Below are 16,030 nucleotides of genomic sequence, written 5' to 3'. Positions count from 1 at the left end.
GAGGAAACCCACGCAAACACGGGGAGAATGTGCAAACTCCACACAGTCGCCCGAGGCCAGATTTGAACCCGGGTCCCTGGCGCTGTGAGGCAACAGTGCTAACCACTATCCAAATCATCCTGGAGTTTCTCAGCATCCTCCTCACAGCACACACGCCCACCCAGCTTTGTGTCATCTGCAAATTTGGAGATATTACATCTAGTTCCCTTGTCTAGATCATTAATATATATTGTGAATAGCTGGGGTCCAAGGACCGATCCCTGCGGTACCCCACTAGTCACTGCCTGCCACTCGGAAAAAGACCCGTTTACTTCAACTCTTTGCTTTCTGTCTGCCAACCAGTTCTCTATTCAAGTCAATACCTTGCCCCCAATCCCATGTGCCTTAACTTTACACGCTAATCTCTTATGCGGGACCTTATCGAAAGCCTTCTGAAAGTCCAAATACACCACATCCACTGGTTCTCCCTTATCTATTTTACCAGTTACATCCTCAAAAAATTCCAACAGATTAGTCAAGCATGATTTATCTTTTGTAAATCCATGTTGACTTTGTCCGATCCTGTCACTGTTTTCCAAGTGCTCTGCTATTACATCTTTTATAATGGACTCTAGCATTTTCCCCACTACCGATGTCAGGCTGTAATTCCCCGCTTTCTCCCTACCACCTTTTTTGAATAGTGGGGTAACATTAGCTACCCTCCAATCCATGGGTACTGTTCCAGATTCCATCAAATGTTGGAAGATGATCAGCAATGCATCTACTATTTCTAGGCCTACTTCCTTAAGTACCCTAGGATGTAGATTATCAGGCCCTGGGGATTTATCGGCCTTCAATCCCATCAATTTCCCTTACACCATTTTCCTACAAATACTGATTTCTTTCAGTTCCTCCCTTTCATCAGACCCTATGTTCCCCGACATCTCTGGGAGGTTATTTGTGTCCTCCTTTGTGAAGACAGAACCAAAATATGTATTTAATTGGTCTGCCATTTCTTTGTTCCCCATTATAAATTCCTCTGATTCTGACTGCAAAGGACCTATGCTTGACTTCACCAATCGTTTTCTCTTCACATATCTATAAAAGCTTTTACAGTCAGTTTTTTTGTTCCCAGAAAGCTTACTCTCATATTCTATTTTCCCCTTCTTAATTAATCCCTTTGTCCTCCTTTGTTGAATCCTAAACTGTTCCCAATCCTCAGATTTACTGCTTTTTCTGGCCAATTTATATGTACTCTCCTTGGACCTTATGCTATCCCTAATTTCCCTTGTTAGCCATGGTTGAGTCACCTTTTTTGTTTTATTTTGATGTCAAACTGGGATGAACAAATTCTTTTGTTCATCCATGCAGTCTTTGAATGTTTGCTGTTGCCTATCCACTGTCAACCCTTTGAGTGACATTCCCCAATCAATCCTACCCAACTCGCGCCTCATACCATCATAGTTTCCTTTATTTAAATTCAGGACCCTAGTCTCTGAGTCAACGACTTCATTCTCCATCTTAATGAAGAATTCGATCATATTATGATCGCTCCGACCCAAGGGGCCTCGTGCAACAAGATTGCTAATTAATCCTTTCTCGTTACATAACACCCAGTCTAACATAGCCTGATCTCTGGTTGGTTCCTCGACATATTGGTCCAGCAAACCATCCCGTAAACACTCCAGGAATTCCTCCTCCACAGTATTGATACTAATTTGGTTAGCCCAATCTATATGTAGATTAAAGTCACCCATGGTGACTGCTGTGCCCTTATTGCATGCTTCTCTAATTTCCCTTTTAATCCCAACCCCAACCTCAGCATTACTGTTTGGAGGTCTATATACCACTCTCACTAACGTTTTCTGCCCCTTGGTATTTCTCAGTTCTACCCATACAGATTCCACATCATCAGAGCTAATATCCTTCCTTACAATTGTGTTAATCCCTTCTTTAACCAGCAATGCTACCCCACCTCCCTTTCCTTTTTGCCTATCTTTCCTGAATATTGAATACCCCTGGATGTTGAGTTCCCAACCTTGGCCACCCTGGAGCCATGTTTCCGTAATCCCATTCAAATCATAGTCGTTTACCTCTATTTGCGCAGCTAATTCATCCACCTTATTACGAATGCTCCTCGCATTAAGGCACAGAGCCTTCAGGCTTGTTTTTTTAACGCTCTTAGACCTATTAGAATTATTATTTATTGTGGCCATGTTTGATTTAAACTGTTGATTTCTCTGACTGCCACTTTTGTTTTTCTCCTTCCTATCTTTTGCTTTTATCCTTGTTTCCCTTTCCTCTGTCCCCCTACTCAGGTTCCAAACTCCCTGCCATTTTAGTTTAAACCCTCCCCCAGAGCACTAGCAAACACTCCCCCTAGGACATCGGGCCCGGCCCTGCCCAGGTGCAAACCGTCTGGTTTGAACTGGTCCCACCTCCCCCAGAACCGGTTCCAATGTCCCAGGAATTTGAATCCCTCCCCCTTGCACCATTCCTCTAGCCACGTATTCATCTGAAATATCCTTCTATTTCTATTCTGACTAGCACGTGGCACTGGTAGCAATCCTGAGATTACTACCTTTGAGGTCCTATTTTTAAATTTACCTCCTAACTCCCTATATTCAGCTTTTAGGACCTCATCCTGTTTTTTACCTATATCGTTGGTACCTATATGCACCACGAAAACTGGCTGTTCACCTTCCCCTTCCAAAATGTTCTGCAGCCGCTCTGAGACATCCTTGACCCTTGCACCAGGGAGGCAACACACCATCCTGGAGTCTCGTTTGCGGCCGCAGAAACGCCTATCTATTCCCCTTACAATAGAATTCCCTATTACTATAGCTCTACCCCTCTTTTTCCTCCCGTCCTGTGCAGCAGAGCCACCCCTGGTGCCAGGAAGTTGGCTGCTGCTGCCTTCCTCTGATAAGCCATTCCCCCCAACAGTACTCAAAGTGGTGTATCTGTTTGAGAGGGGGATGTCCACAGGGGACCCCTGCACTACCTGCCTGCGCCCAGTACTCTGTCTGTTGGTCACCCCTCCCCTTTCTGCCTGTCCAACCTTTGCCTGCGGTGTGACCAACTGCTTAAACGTGATATCCACGACGTCCAGAGCATCGCGAATGGTCCAGTATGTATCCAATCGCAGCTCCAGTGCCACAATGTGGTCTGCCAGTAGCTGCAGCTGGACACACTTCCTGCACACATAGTTGTCAGGGACACAGGAAGTGTCCCTGAGTTCCCACATAGCGCAGGAGGAGCATACCACGGGGCCGGGCTCTCCTGTCATGACTTACCCTTTAATTAATTGAAATTAAATTAAATCAAATCAATCCCACCAATTACACTACAGTTAAATGGTATATTTAAGGGCCCTGATTTACCAACAGTCCCTGCTACACCACAGAGCTTAGAAACTATAAACCACAGAGATAAAGTTTAAAAAGAGAGAAATACTCACCATCCAATCACTTACCTGCTTTCTGGTTACGTCACACTTCGATTACTTTTTACTTCTCTCCCTCCCTCTGTGTTCGGAGATTGGAGATTAGTACGCCCTGAGGCCTACCTGGTCTCTGGCGCCTCTTTTATACCTCGCCGCTCTGCCGAGTCTCCCGCCGCTCTGAGGCCTACCTGGTCTCTGGCGCCTCTTTTATACCTCGCCGCTCCGCTGAGTCTCCTGCCGCTCTGACGCTTACCTGGTCTCTGGCGCCTCTTTTATACCTCGCCGCTCCGCCGAGTCTGCCACCGCTCTCGCCGCTCTGAGGCCTACCTGGTCTCTGGCGCCTCTTTTATACCTCGCCGCTCCGCCGAGTCTGCCACCGCTCTCGCCGCTCTGAGGCCTACCTGGTCTCTGGCGCCTCTTTTATACCTCGCCGCTCCGCCGAGTCTCCCGCCACTCTCGCCGCTCTGAGGCCTACCTGCTCTCTGGCGCCTCTTTTATACCTCGCTGCTCCGCCGAGTCTGCCACCGCTCTCGCTGCTCTGAGGCCTACCTGGTCTCTGGCACCTCTTTTATACCTCGCCGCTCCGCCGAGTCTCCCGCCGCTCTGGCCGCTCTGAGGCCTACCTGGTCTCTGGCGCCTCTTTTATACCTCGCCGCTCCGCTGAGTCTCTCGCTGCTCTGAGGCCTACCTGGTCTCTGGCGCCTCTTTTATACCTCGCCGCTCCGCCGAATCTCGCGCCACTCTCGCCGCTCTGAGGCCTACCTGGTCTTTGGCGCCTCTTTTATACCTCGCCGCTCCGCCGAGTCTCCCGCCGCTCTCGCCACTCTGACATCGTCAATAACCTTGCCAACTACAAGGTATTTTCAACTTTTGATTTAAAGAGCGCATACCATCAAGTACCTTTAAAGGACTCTGACAAAATGTATACGGCCTTTGAGGCCAATGGTCAGCTTTATCAGTTTTGTCGCCTTCCATTTGGGGTCGCCAACGGGATGGCCGTCTTTCAACGGGCAATGGATAGCCTAGTCAAACAGGAGAACTTAACGGACACTTTTCCATATTTGGATATTATCACCATCGCTGGGCATGACCAGAAGGAGTATGATGCCAACCTCCAGATATTTTTTGACGTTCTCCGTCGTCACAACTTAACCTTAAATGAGTCCAAATCTGTGAAATCGGTACCATCAGTCAACATCCTTGGCTACTGGGTGGGCAACGGTGTCATCAAACCGGATCCGGAGCGACTTCGTCCGCTTCAGGAGCTCCCTCCCCCTACGAATCTTGGCTCTCTTCGTTGGGCACTCGGCATGTTCGCCTATTATGCAAAGTGGATACCCCACTTCTCCGACAAGATCCAGCCCCTGCTTCACGCAAAGTCATTTCCGTTGGAGGCAACGGTTATTTCAGCTTTCAACCTCCTCAAGCGACAACTGGAAAAAGCCACGCTTCATTTCATTGATGAAAATCTCCCTTTCGTGGTCGAGTGCGATGCATCAGATGTGGCGATCTCGGCTACCTTGAATCAAGGTGGTCGACCCGTTGCATTTCTGTCCAGAACTTTGCAGGGTAGCGAGCTCCATTATCCTCCTGTCGAGAAGGAGACTACGGCTATCATCGAAGCAGTACGTAAATGGAGTCATTTTCTCGCTCGTCGCCATTTCATGCGCTCTGCGCTCTGTGGCCTTTATGCTGGATAACCGGAAACGCACTAAGATCAAGAATAACAAAATACAACTCTGGAGGATGGAATTGGCCGCCTTTGGCTACACCATACATTATCGACCCGGCAAAGAGAATGTGGCCCCAGATACCCTCACGCGTGCATTCTGCTCTTCTATGTCAACTTCGACTCTTGTGGACCTTCATACTGACTTGTGCCATCCTGGCGTTACCCATATGTTACACTTTGTGCGATCTAAAAATCTCCCATTTTCTACAGAAGATGTGAAAAGAACATGCTCCACCTGTAGAATTTGTGCAGAATTAAAACCGCAATTCTTCCGTCTGTCGGATGGCTCGCTCATACACGCTATGCAGCCTATGCAGCGACTCAGCATTGACTTTAAAGGGCCATTGCCTTCCTCAACACGAAACACCTACTTGCTTACTATAGTGGATGAATATTCACGCTTTCCCTTTGCTTTCCCCTGTCCCAATATGCTTACTTCCACAGTGATCAAATGCCTCGATCAAGTCTTTTCCCTTTGCAGTATGGCCAATTTCATCCACTCTGATTGGGGTCCCTCCTTCATGTCAAGTGAACTCAAAAGTTATCTTTCCCAACGGGGAATCGCCACAAGTAAAACGACACCGTATCATCCCATCGGTATTGGACAGGTTGAGAGATACAACGCTATCATTTGGAACGCTGTTCGTCTTGCACTGAGGTCACGCAACCTACCAGGCCAGCAGTGGGAAACTATGCTCCCTGACGCGTTGCATTCCATCAGGTCTCTTCTTTCTACGTCCACCAATGTCACTCCTCATGAGCGATTCTTCAGGTTCCAGCGTCGCTCCACTCATGGGACGTCCCTACCGTCATGGTTGGCAGCTCCCGGCCCTGTGCTGCTCCGAAGATTCGTCCGATCTTCCAAAAACGATCTCCACGTCGATGAGGTGGAACTAACGAACGTTAATCCCACTTACGCGCACGTGCGGTACCCTGATGGCCGGGAGTCCACCATTTCACTCCGAGATCTGGCTCCCTCTCCAACCAGTCCCACGGACCCAACTGGTAGAGGAACCCATGGTAATGATGCCGACGCTCTGCGCTCCTTTGAGGATGACGCCCTACCTGGGACATCAAGGGATCTGCAGGCTACTCCACTGGATCAACTCGGGGAGCCGAGCGCTTCCCATGGGATGGCCACCTGAAGCCAGGACGCCGGTCAATCCCCGGCTACCAACCAAGATGACGCCAGCTCTGCGCCTGTGGGGACCCGCACCCGGAGTCACGATCTCCCCAGTCTTCCGCAGGTCGAGTAAGGCGACACGGGTCCCGTCGATCTACCAGTACGGACCAAGCGACCCAGGGACCAAGACACGGTCTGAGGAGACGTGCCTTCCAGCCACAAGCGAAGGTCTAAAAGACTGCACCTATTCGTGGTCCGCCTAATCCATTAGAAGGAAGTCGTCGGACTTCCAAAACTTTCAGGCGGGAAGGATGTCATGAATCTTATCATGACTCATGAAGTAACACTGGGCGGCCAGCTGGTGGCGCTGTCCAAGGAGTATAAATACTCGGGTGCGGGCCCAGCTTACTCAGGATGTTTCTGTAACCAGGAACTAGTGATGTAACTAGAAATCTCATGGTTTTGAAACAGTTGATTAAAGCCTTGTTTTATACTCAAACCAAGTGCTCAGTAGTCTTTTTACATCAGATGGTACACACTGCAGCCACGGTACGCCGGTGGTGGAGGGAGTGAATCTTTAAGGTGCTGGATGGGGTGCCAATCAAGTGGGCTGCTTTGTCCTGGATGGTGTTGAGCTTCTTGAGTGTTGTTGGAGCCGCACTCATCCAGGCAATTGGAGAGTACTCCATCACACTTCTTACTTGTGCCTTGTAGATGATGGAAAGGCTTTGGGGAGTCAGGAGGTGAGACACTCGCCACAGAATACCCAGCCTCTGACCTGCTCTTGTTGCCACCATATTTATGTGGCTGGTCCAGTTAAGTTTCTGGTCAGTGGTGACCCCCCCAGGATGTTGATGGTGGGGGATTCGGCGATGGTAATGCCGTTGAATGTCAGGGGGCGGTGGTTAGACTCTCGCTTGTTGGAGATAGTCATTGCCTGGCACTTCTGTGGCGCGAATGTTACCTGCGACTTATCAACCCAAGCCTGAACATCGTCTAGGTCTTGTTGCATGCGGGCATGGACTGCTTCATTATCTGAGGAGTTGTGAATGACACTGAACACAGTGCAGTCATCAGCGAACATCCCTATTTCTGACCTTATGTTGGAGGGAAGATCATTGATGAAGCAGCTGAAGATGGGTGGGCCTAGGACACTGCCCTGAGGAACTCCTGCAGCAATGTCCTGGGGCTGTGATCATTGACCTTCAATCACCACAACCATCTTCCTTTGTGCTAGGTATGACTCCAGCCAGTGTAGAGCTGTCCCCCCGATTCCCATTGACATCAGTTTTACTAGGGCTCCCTGATGCCACACTCGGTCAAATGCCGCCTTGATGTCTAGAGCAGTCACTCGCACCTCACCTCTGGAATTCAGCTCCTTTTGTCCATATTTGGACCAAGGCTGTAATGAGGTTGGGAGCCGAGTGGTCTTGGCAGAACCCAAACTGGGCATCAGTGAGCAGGTTATTGGTGAGTAAGTGTTGCTTGATAGCACTGTCGATGACACCTTCCATCACTTTGCTGATGATTGAGAGTAGACCTATGGGGCGGTAATTGTCCGGATTGGATTTGTCCTGCTTTTTGTGGACAGGACATACCTGGGCAGTTTTCGGATAGGTGCCAGTGTTGTAGCTGTACTGAAACAGCTTGGCTAGAGGCACGGCTAGTTCTGGAGCATAAGTCTTCAGCACGATAGCCGGGATGTTGTCAGGGCCCATAGCCTTTGCTGTATCCAGTGCGCTGAGCTGTTTCTTGATATCATAGGGAGTGAATCGAATTCGCTGAAGATTGGCTTCTGTGATGGTGGGGACCTCGGGTGTAGGTGTTAAGTATGCAAGAATTACTAAGGGATAGGATACTGGCAGCAGAGTTCATGGTTTTAATAGAAAACAATGGACATTCATTGCAATACTGTATGTTATAAAATGTGCTTATGTAAGGTGGATAGCGAGTTATATTGCCGGTGTGTTGGATTCTGAAATTGAAAAAAAAAGTCTGAATGGCCCAGATATTCCGATCCCTACGGGTGGGTACGCGCTATGTACCCACCTGCAGGGACATCAGAAATGCCAGTTTCAGGCATGTGAAGCGCATGCGCTGGAAACCGGCATTTCCGATCTGTCAAGAAAGCTCTTGACAGATCCTCCAGCTGCCCTGGAGAAGGGGCTCTGCGGGCGGATAGTTCCACTTTTTGGAGACCCTGTGTCCACAGAAAACCCTTAGGGGGAAAAATTAAGTATCGCCCCGTTTGGGGCGTCATTATCGGCCGTGCGCAAAATTTAGCGCCTGGCGCTAATTATCGCCTCCGATAGCAAACTTGGCTTTTATCACCCCTGGAGGTGATTGGAGCGCTAAATCAGGCGCTTCACACCTGTCTTAAGGCGCAAAGGCCGAGGAGCGAGGCGCTACCTCAGAGCGCTGGTGAAGCAAGGAAGGGCAAATCAAAATGAACCTGCAAAGTGCTGCTCAGTACTCAAAACTCCTTCTCCAGAAGTCTCTCTCTCCCTCTCAGAATGCGTGGTGCAAAAATGTCACCGACAAAAAAAAGCAGGAAGCAGTCACCTTTAAATAGTGCCCCCCCAGTCTCTTTCTGACAGCAAAACGCTCCCCTCAACCTGTCGTTGCTAGCGGCAGGCGGTAAGGCAGGGGGCGCCACTCAATATCCGGTCCAGGACGATACCAGGGCGTTGCGCACTCGACTGACGTCACGATCTGCCAGCGCAGGAGATCGTGGCGGTAGTGTTTAGGCGCTAGCTGCTTTGCGCCCCAATTGGCGCCCTCTTAAGGCGCTAACGGGAGGCGCAAACAACTGAATTTCCCCCCCCCTACAATTCTTACGCCTGGTAAAAGCAGGTTAAGAGTTGAAAAAAGTTTAAAAAAAAATTTTTTTCACTGATTTATCATTTAAAAATACTTTTAAAAAAGGTAAGTTTATTTTTAGCCCTGTAAAAACGTAAATTTTTTTTTTTTAATTTAATTTTTGCTTAAAATACTTAATTTATTGTAATTTCAAGTTATTTTAAAAATGTGATTAAAAAAAAAATGTATTTAAAGTTTTACTATGTTTTTGGGGTAATCTCCATTCATATATTTGACAGGTCTTCCTGTCAAGTGTATGAAGGGAGATTCCCTTCTTTGATTGGCTCCCCATGGCCCACGTGACCCAAGGGACGCTGCAAACTACCTGCGCCTCTGGGATACCTGGGCCCTGCACACTTGGAGTTTGGAGAGGCCCAGGAGCGGAAGTGTGTGCGTCCCGGGAGCCCTCAGGTAAGGGCGTCGATTTTTCCAGATCGCAGTCCTCTGCCCGTGGGAGGCCTGCGATCGGAAAATACGGGCCAATACTTCCCTTCCCTTCCCTGAAGGGGTAAGTTTGTATATCTTTGATGTGTTTTATGGGTACAGAGAGAAGACTGGTCAGACGTGACCACATGACTCAGTGCCTCATGATGACAAATAAGAAGCCACATTGACAGCATCTGTGGTGTGGTCCATGGATAGAATCGTCTTGCCTTTATCTAACTAGTGTAGTATGGACAGATACTAATGGGAGAGGAGAATTACAAAGCAAAGGTGTTGTACACCTGTACAGATATGGCCTCAGAACCCACCTAAATGGGGAAATAGTAATTTGACAGTAGCTGTCAAACATCACATTTACCTGTACAAACGGGAACATCCTGAGGCAATACAAAAGGTTACTGCATGTAAAATTAGTGAGAAGCATGGAACTGAAACCAGAAGATCAACTGTAAGTGATGTTTATAGTTGAAAGGGAAGTGACTGGCAGTTGAACAAAGTGGTCAGGCTTCAAAGAGAAAGCACTATCCTAAATATGAGCATATAGATCCAGCATTGTGTACGTGATTCAGTAATCTCAGAGCCTACAATGTGGGGGTCAATCATGACATGCTCATTACCAAAGCAAAAATGTTTGATGATGACTTGGGCAGTAATGACTGACTTTGTAGGCTCATGTGCAGTTTTAAGAAATTGTAATTCATTGGCTTTACAGTGATAAAAGGAGATGTGACTGCGGGTAAACTTGACAGCCGGACAAAGCAAGTTAATAGGCTTTTTCACCAACTCTGCAGCCAAAGATATTTGCTATTTTCACAACTGTTACCATGATGTAATCTTTGTAGAATGTTAAACTTTTAGATCTTAAACTTTGAATCTTTTGAGTACATGTCTTACAATGGCTATGTGACCTGAGTAATATTATTATAGTGTTATAATGGAAATCACATTAGACTGTGTGAATGTGCATCACTGCTACAAGTTTAGGATCTTGCCTTGGATGCTCTCTTGGCTACAATGGTTCTAGTCACGTCCATTGAGGGGTGTGCTCGTATTGCTGAATGTCCAACTGTACAATAGAGTAACCTGGGGTGCAACAATAGTACCCCTTTGTGGTCTGAATTGAATATTTGTGTGTTTTGCACGTGTGCTTCTTCAGTATCTTTGACAGCATACTGAGAAAACAGTTGGTGAGACAAGGACAGATCCAAATCATTAAGTGGCTTTATTTCACAGTGAGTGAACATACATGATCAGACTCACTTCGTTCAATCAGTACAACTTATTTTCACTTAGCAATACAAAATAATAAATTTGCTACACTTCCCTACATCAGCAGGCCATCTTACTTGAATTAAACAAAATAAATTCTAACTAAATAAATACACTTTTGCGTACTAAACGTCAGAGCATGGTCAAAACTTGGCCTCACAGCTTCTTGATTGAAGTTTGACCAGCTTTGCTGGACCTGAGTGACTGCCTGTGTCTCTGGTTTAATTTCTTTCTGTCACAGCTTGAAGTCCCACATAAGAGGTTAGTGTGCAAAATTAAAGCTCATGGGATTGGGGGTAATATACTGGCATGGATTAAAAATTGGTTAACAGACAGGAAACAGAGAGTAGGAATAAATGGGTCTTTTTCGGGGTGGCAGGCGGTGACTAGTGAGGTACCGCAGGGATCAGTGCTTGGGCCCCAGCTATTCACAATATATATCAATGATTTGGATGAGGGAACCAAATGTAATATTTCCAAGTTTGCTGACGACACGAAACTAGGTGGGATTGTGAGTTGTGAGGAGGATGCAAAGAGGCTTCAAGGCAATTTAGACAAGTTGAGTTAGTGGGCAAATACATGACAGATGCAGTATAACGTGGATCAATGTGAAGTTATCCACTTCGGTAGAAAAAACCGAAAGGCAGAGTATTATTTAAATGGTGATAGATTGGGAAATGTTGATGTACAAAGGGACCTGGGTGTACTTGTACACCAGTCACTGAAAGCAAACATGCAGGTGCAGCAAGCACTTAGGAAGGCAAATGGTATGTTGGCCTTCATTGCAAGAGGATTTGAGTACATGAGCAAGGATGTCTTACTACAGTTATACAGGGCCTTGGTGAGACCACACCTGGAGTACTGTGTGCAGTTTTGGTCTCCTTACCTAAGAAAGGATGTACTTGCCATAGAGGGAGTGCAGCGAAGGTTCACCAAACTGATTCCTGGGATGGCAGGACTGTCGTATGAGGAGAGATTGGGTCGACTAGAGTTTAGAAGAATGAGAGGGGATCTCATTGAAACGTATAAAATTCTGACAGGGCTAGACAGACTGGAGGATGTTTCCCCTGGCTGGGGGTCTAGAACGAGGGGTCACAGTCTCAGGATATTTAGGACATTTAGGACTGAGATGAGGAGAAATTTCTTCACTCAGAGGGTGGTGAACCTGTGGAATTCTCTACCACAGAAGGAGATAGATAGATTTCTAGACACAAAAGGCATCAAGGGGTATGGGGAGAGAGCGGGAATATGGTATTGAGATAGAGGATCAGCCATGATCATATTGAATGGCAGAGCAGGCTCGAAGGGCCGAATGGCCTACTCCTGCTCCTATTTTTCTACGTTCTATGTTTTCTAAGGGGCCAGAGACTAACACAATGGATGTGAGGTATCCATTGCCAAGGCAGGAAAACATATTGGCCCAGAAATTCGGGTCCCAACGCATGAGTACGGACGGAGTACTCACGCATGGACTCGATGGAAGTGCCGGAATCTTGCATGCACTACGCATGCGCGGGAAACCGGCACTTCCGATCCTCTGAACCAAGGGGTTCAGAGGTCGAACGCATGCGCGCAGGAGTCTGCGCGGCGCGTTGAACTTCCTTTTTTTTTTCAGGTTTTAATGTGCGGGTAAGTGTACATTTTAGAAATGTAAAAAGCAGCCGTAAGGACTTCATTTTCAAAGGTAAGTGGTCAATTATTTAAAGTTAAAACATTTTTTCCACAGGTTTTTTACTTTTAAATACTTTAAAACAAGGTAAGTTTAGTTTTAGCCCCATTTTTTTATAAAATTATTTTTTTCAAAAATTTAAATTTTTGTTTAAAATAGTTATTTAATGTCATTTATAGTTTATTTACAAAGTGTGATGTTTTTAAAAAAATTATTTGAAGGTAAAGTACAGTTTTACAGCCTCAGCATTTATACGTTTTGACAGGTCTATCTGTCAAGACTTATGAATGGAGCATTCCATGGTCCGATTGGCTGCCTGTTGCTCACGTGATCCCAGGGGACGCTTCGCACTAACTACGCCCCTGGGACACGCCAGCATAGCGCGCCGGCCTCTGGGACAGGCCTCGGAGAGGAATTCCACGCAGGCCAAGAGGTCAACTGCCGGCGCGCTAGGTAAGTGTAGGTCGGGGGCTTGCACCCGCGGGAAGCCCCCGACCCGAATTTCTGGGCCATGTACAGTCTTTGGGGAAAACAACTTTGATTATATTATTTAACCACTTTTTGTCATGGTGCTCTTTTATCTAAACTTGTGTGAATACACTTTGCTTTAAAAACCTAGCATTTAAAATAATTACCTTTCCAAATCTTTTAGTCTCTAGTGAGGTATCATTTCAGCAAGAAATCCTGAATGGCAGCTGCCATTTCAACACTGAGATATATCATCAGAAATCAACGTGTTCTCCTCGCAGATATAACTGTAAATCATTCAACAGGACCACCTCATTTTACACACACGACAGTTTAGTTTCTGCCCTCGAACATTGCATCTCATCTTCAATAAATGCATGTTTGAATCAACAACTTCTACAAAGCACAAGAAGGTGCTGATGCAATGTTGTACTGAGCTAATTGACAGTGGTGAAGAACCAAAGTGCATCAACTCAAAGCAAAGAAATTGCTCCATGGATGGTTTCTGGAATGGTGACATGTATTATGACACAAGATTTTTACTATCATATCGTAACCGTCCTCAACACTGAGATGATTGGTAGTAGAAGAGGGGGTACAAACATGGGGGCACAAAAATGATGGCTGTTTCCCACCTTGAGGGATACGAAACATTTGATATTGCGGATGATCAGATTCTCAGTACTCTCTGATTCTGACAGCGGAGACAATGATGACAGCTCACATGATGTATTTAATTCTCATTAACCTAACTGAATAGAGCAGAAGAAGCGCTTGAGGCTTAACATCACAAGAAGCTTGTAAAAACTCAAACAGTTTGGTTAAAAAAAAAGTTCTCTGTTAATATTGCTCATGATGAAGAGAAAATTATTTCGTTTATTTTTAAACCAGTCAGTCACTCATTGCATGTTACCAACTTGGTGCAGGTTTTCATTACTGTAGAAAGTCTGGCGCTTACATTTTCAGCATGCAACACTTCAAATTCTGCTGTTTGCCACACCCACACCGTTTGTCATTGACCAGGTTAGGTTGCCTGGCACTTCTCACCACGACCATGCTCACATGGTACTGTTTCCTTGGTAGATCTTAGGTGGGTGGCAACCTTTCAGCCAGTTGGACTCCCAATGCTGAGATGCCTTCCAGCCAATCAGTGGTAACTAAACCATGCACAGCGCCTCACTATAGCACTGAACACGAATGAATAATATGATCACTGGAGTTCATTCAATGAGCTTTACATGCATTTTGCATGTTATCATTATTCAGTCGCAAAGCACTGGTCAGTGCAGGACGATTAACTGTGGAGACATAGCTATGGTACAGTGCTTATTTTATTGTCTGAAAACCAGAAACGGTCAGGGATTTTATATAATGTTTAAATTAACTGTTTAATTATTCTTTCCTTTGGGGTTCTTTCTTCCTCTGCTGAGCAGAGTGACAGTGTCAGTAGTCATCAAAATGGAGCCTAATCCTCTCATCACCTGATGTCCACATGTGCCTGAGACCAACCAGCTCAGCAAAGACCAGTGTCGGGAGTCCCCGCCCCCTCGCTCCCGCCCCACCCCTTCTGACATGGCTGGCCTTGTTAGGGGTGGGCAGAGGACATGCCTCGTCCAAGACTGAGCCTGATTTCCTAACTAAGGTCAGGACCAGCACATCTGGGCCTGGCCTTTCTCCTGTACTACTGACTGGGAAAACAGCTAAGGAAGCTGGACTCCTGTATCACTAAAGACACAGCACCCTTCACAAATCATTCTTTCAACAACCTTGTGAGTACTGCAATTGTTTTTTTAATAAAAAAGTTATCAAATGAAGGGTACTGTATAAATTCCTCCATGGTCCGGTGGGTAAAGGCACTGAATATAGTGCTAAGCCACACTGATCAGAAGGCCTCAGATTCAATTCTTGGTTTGTGCAGAGTTAACTGATCCTGGCTGGCCTAGAAGTTGGTGTGCTACAATTGACCACACAACTTCTGGGCTAGAGAGGAGAAACATCAGCCAGGATTTCTGCTCCTATTTTTTTTTTATTGATCCCTTGATGCAAAGTCCAAACATATGGACATGGAGTGGGAAAAATATCGGCCTCAGTTGTGATGGCACCCAGCATTCCTGAGCCCACCACTCGCTTACATATGAAGAATGGCCACTTGTGTGAGGATCCGGAGGGTTGCTGGCACATCCGGAGCAATACTCCAGCAAGAGCCAGTGCCTTCAGGAGGGATGGAAGAAAATAGATGGATAAAATGAATGTGAACATTTCTTGTAGATATTCCACATGGTAATTTTGCACTGTTAATTTTAAAAAGAAATGCAGGACGCTGCAGGACAGTAGTGTACAAATGTTAACACGCTCGTCTGAAATCTCCGCTTAAAACAAATGGATTAACATAGCGAAGCCACGAATTTCAGACAAATGCATGAAATGTTTGTGCACAACTTAAATTCGAGGCCTTAGATTCTGAAAAAATGATTTTGGTTGTTAAAGTATTAATTTAATCAACCTGAATAAAATCTATCGCAGTTGCCTTTTAGGGTGTAGAAGCAACTTTAAAACACGCAGGATCTTAAAATTCTTTGCCCGGGTCACTGAAAGTAATTTCCCCCATTATTTTTTGTTTGTAGTGTCAAACAAGGCATGTTATTTGTCACATTGTGGTTTGCATATCTTTTTTTAAAAGGCTTCAACTTTGATCTGATTTAGATGCACTCAGCAACACAGATGGCAGAAGTAACAAACCACTGATGTACACTGTCAGTCAAAGAAACCTCTAAGTCAACAACAGTCCTGACTTATAAGTAGGAAGCCCCAACACATTTATGAGGCTTGTATGTTCTTGTGAGAAAATACAGACCTTTGCTTTTCCTGCTCCTGACAAAGGTGTGGAGCAATTTGTTAGTTAAAGATTTAATTCACTAAAATCAAAGGGCTGCTGCAGGAGCTAGACTGTGGACATTGCTTGCATTTTTAGGTAAACAATCCAATCAAAAAGACACAGCAAAGATGGGCTCAGCAATACATAAAAGCTGCTTTCTTGAAACT

This window comes from Somniosus microcephalus, chromosome 5 (genome assembly GCF_052327205.1).
Source record: "Somniosus microcephalus isolate GS21.2 chromosome 5, FLI_Smic_1.0, whole genome shotgun sequence".
Classification (NCBI taxonomy): domain Eukaryota; kingdom Metazoa; phylum Chordata; class Chondrichthyes; order Squaliformes; family Somniosidae; genus Somniosus; species Somniosus microcephalus.
This window is presented reverse-complemented; position numbering follows the sequence as displayed.